The sequence below is a fragment of the Trachypithecus francoisi genome, unplaced genomic scaffold (assembly GCF_009764315.1).
Source record: "Trachypithecus francoisi isolate TF-2019V2 unplaced genomic scaffold, Tfra_2.0 Lachesis_group1, whole genome shotgun sequence".
Classification (NCBI taxonomy): Eukaryota; Metazoa; Chordata; class Mammalia; order Primates; family Cercopithecidae; genus Trachypithecus; species Trachypithecus francoisi.
In genome coordinates, this window is record NW_022681454.1 from 123,437,085 (window position 1) to 123,441,573 (window position 4,489).

The window sequence follows — 4,489 nt, forward strand, 5'->3', positions numbered from 1 at the left end:
TTGAAATTTGTTGGCAAAATAGTAAATTTAGTCCCCTACTAAACATCATATGTAAAAATTAACTGAAATGGATCAAAGATTTGGATGTAAGGGCAAAACTGTAAAACTCTTAGAAGAAAATGTAGGTAAAACTCTGTTACTCGGATTGCACAATGATTTTTTTTAATATGACACTAAAAGCAAAGACATCAAAAAAATGAATTGGATTGTATAAAAGTTAGATTTTTTTTTTATTTTTCAAAGGGCATTATAAGAAAGTGAAAAGACCATCCACACTCTGGGAGAAAATATTTGCAAATGATATCTCTGGCAAGGACCTAGTGTCCAGGCTATATAAAGAACTATTACAACTAAACAGTAAAAAGGCAAATAACCCAATTTTAAAATGGGCAAAAGGTTTGAATACACATTTATCCAGAGAACATATACAGATGACCAGAAAGCATAAGGAAAGATGTTCCACATTGTGAGTCATTAAAGAAATGCAAATCAAACCACAATAAGCTCCCACTTCATGCTCACTGAGATGGCCATCTTTCAAAAAAGTAGTAAGTGTTGGTAAGGAAAGAAAAAAATCGAGTTCTCATACATCACCAGTGGGTATGTGTAAAATGGTGCAGCCACTTTGGAAAACAATTTGGCAGTTCCTCAAAAAGCTAAACACAAAATTGCCATGTGACTCAGAAATTCCACTCCAAAGTATATATCCATGAGAATCAAAAGTATATGTTCACATAAAAACTTGCAAGTGAATATTCTTAATGACATTAATACTAGTAGCCAAATGTTACAGAAGCCCAAATTTCCATCAGCTGATGAATGAGTACACAAAAGATGATATCTATACAATGGAATATATTTCAGCTATAGAAAGAAATGAAATGGTGTTACATGCTACAGCATATAATCTTAACATTGTGCCAAGTGAAAGAAGCTACACAGAGTAAAACATATTGTATGATTTCATTTATACGAAATGCCCAATATAGGCAAATTCTTTCTTTCATAACTTTATCTTTCAGAGCAGTTTCAGGCCCATAGAAAAATTGAACAGAGGTATAAATTTCCCATACACCTTCTGCCCCACAAATGCATAACTTCCCCATTATCAACACCTTCCACTAGACCCCACCTTCCAACACCTCCACGTTGAGAATCAAATTTCTTTTTTTTTTTTTTTTTTTTAAAACAGAGTCTCACTCTGTTGCCCAGGCTGGAGTACAGTGGTGTAATCTTAGCTTACTGTAACCTCCACTTCCTGCGTTCAAGTGATTCTCCTGTCTCAGCCTCCTGAGTAGCTGGGATTACAGGTGCATGCCACCACACCAGGCTAATTTTTGTATTTTTAGTAGAGACAGGGTTTTACCATGTTGGTCAGGCTGGTCTCGAACTCCTGAACTTAGGTGATCTGCCTACCTTGCCCTCCCAAAGTGCTGGGATTACAGGTATGAGCCACTACACCCAGCCGAAGATCAAATTTCAACATGAGTTTTAGTAGGGATAAACAAACTATTTCCTAACCATAGTCACTTTATATGATACTTAGCCTTGTATTGAGTGTTAAAAAATATCCTACCTGAGTCAGCTAATCATAAGAATAACATGAGTTGACTAAAAAATCTTTTTCTTTTAAATGGAAAAGTGTTATGAAATTATAACCTTAAATTCTATTGTGTAAAGTTAATCAGTTCAATAATCTCATGTATCCCCTTTTTCCTTCTGTCAGTACTATATTATATTGTATATATTATATATTCCTCCCCAGCATTGTGCTGATTGGTGCTGATATTTTCTTAGTTTTTCTTACAAAAAGATAGCTAATGATAGATTATTGAGATGAACATGTAAAGAATAGTTAATTCCAATCATTAAGCTGGCCAAACTTGAAAGAAAGAATTTTATATATCTATGTTTTCAAAACACAATTAGATACTTTTCTGTCAATTTTTTGCTTTTTTTTTTTTTTTTTTTCCTGTGGGAGCAAAGCAGCATGAAACATGGTTGTTTACTATGACACTAGGAAAGGTAACTGTGCCTACAAAACTATTTCAATATTTAAGTATTGGCGTTTCACAACTAAATTAAAAGAAAATTACAATCATTGTGAAGCTAATGTCTATTTATTTTAAAAGTTAGGACAAGTGAGCAATACATTTTTACACTCCAATGGTGATGTCATACTACTATAGTGCAAAGGAACTTTTATAAAATTAAATGCTTAAAAGTTACGGATACCAACTATTAACTCAATGTGCCTGCATATGTTTATTTGTCCCATGGTTGGGGCCCTAAAAATCAGCTAAAAACAAGCTCAGTCCTCTGTATCCTCACTTTTCCAGGTTGATTTTTCACAGAACTGAGATTTTCTATTGCTCTGAACCACTCAGCTCCCATTTTGAGGAGTCATTTTGCACTACCTTTTGTATATGGTTCTCATCTAAAATAGCACATACTCTGGGAGCTGGTAACGTTTCACTGGGCATAGTTAATGTTTGCAATGCCTACCAAGCTAAATGCAATACATAATTATAAAATCAGGGGTTAGGTAGGCAGGAATTTCTATTTTAAGCACATTATCTAAAAGCTTTCAAAATCAGCCACTTGAATACCTCTATCTGAGTTCTCCATGTTTTCCCACTCGCATTCATAGACCTCCTGGCAGATGAGATGAAATGGAAATAGGGAAAACCAAGTAGTGAGAGTTAGGAAAAATCATGTGAAAATGCATCATATTTCTGTCTTAAACTCTATTTTCTGCTCTTCCCACCACCACCCTTCACCTCACCCTCCAACATCACTAGATCCATTTTATACAGGAGAAGCTTCCTCTTTTTGAAGTCTGTTTTTTGTCTTCCTAATTAAATGGAATTTTGCTGAAACCTTGGAAAGTAAGTAAAATATGAATATTCTAATTAAAATGTCCAGAATAACTTTCTCAAAGTTATTTATTTATTTATTTGAGAAAAGTTTTGCTCTTGTTGCCCAGGCTAGAGTGCAATGGCATGATCTCGGCTCACTGCAACCTCTGACTCCTCGGTTCAAGTGATTCTCCTGCCTCAGCCTCCCGAGTAGCTGGGATTACAGGCGCCCCACCATGGCTGGCTTTTTGTATTTTTAGTAGAGATGAGGTTTCACTATGTTGGCCAGGGTGGTCTCGAACTCATGCCCTCAGGTGGATCCGCCTGCCTCAGCCTCCCAAAGTGCTGGGATTATAAGTATGAGCCACCGTGCTTGGCCTCTCAAAGTTATTTCTAATAGTCCATGATAATAGCTACAATAATTATGGAAAATTCAAATATTTATTGCATTAATTTTTGAAATAATTCTTTCAGTCTTCATTGAATCCTTTAAAATTTTTGTTTCTTCAAAAACATCTGGTGAATGAAGTCAAGTGTTTTGTAGTTTTCAAATGAATTGTGCCTATTCCATACATTTACATGGCAAAGTTAGTTTTTGATGTGTTATTTTTCCCTCAAAATTTGAATACAAGCAATGGTCACATATCAATTTAACTATTAATCAACGTAACAGAGCTTTCCAACTTGTCTGCTAAGTTTAGAATATTTGTTGCCTGATTTACTCTTCCTGGAAACACAGGCCTAGGAAGCCTTGGATACATGTTTCCCAGGAAGTCCTTGACAGGATTCCGATTTAGATTCAGCAAGTGAGGAGAACATGAGCAAAGTTTTGAAAATGGAATGGAAGCGTAAGCTATTGTTAGCTGTGGTGAATCCATACAGGTCTGCAGCAACCTTAATTCTTGCCTCCTCAGAAGGAAGAATTCGACTGAGGAGCATAAGGCAGAGTGAGAGACCACGGCACATTTTAGAGCAGGAGTGAAAGTTTATTAAAAACTTTTAGCGCAAGAATGAAAGGAAGTAAAGTACACTCGAAAGAGGGCCAAGAGGGAGACTTGATAGATCCAAGTCCGTGCTTTCATCTTTCACTAGAGGTTTTATGTGTTGGCATGATTCTAGGGTCTTGTGTCCCTTTTCCCCCTATTCTTCCGTCGGGGTGGGCTGTAGTGGCCTGCCAGCACTTGTGAGGGACTTATGCATAGTTTGTTTACTGAAGTTGTATACATGCTCACTTGAGGCGTTCTTCCCTTATGAGTGGAATATTTCTAGAAGGTCATATACCAGTTAAACTCAGTCATTTTGCCTCTTAGTGCACATGCTTGAGCCCACTTGCCCAAATTCTGAGATCTTATCAGGAAGCCACTGATCACCAGCTTCAAGTTTTTTCTATCTATTGGGAGACTGCCTTTCTCTGGTGCTGGCTGCAACCAATCACTATTTTAGAGACGGTTTAACAAACCATCACCTGATGGTTGCCTGACATTCCTGGTGGGGGTAGTGGGGTCTTTCCTGTCCTGCTCATGTCTGACTAGTTACTTACTGTAACACTATCCTACCTCATTTTCAGCCTGAAGCAAATCTGGCAGTCTCATGGTATTCAGCACACTTAGGGCTGTGCCTTGAGTGGCCTC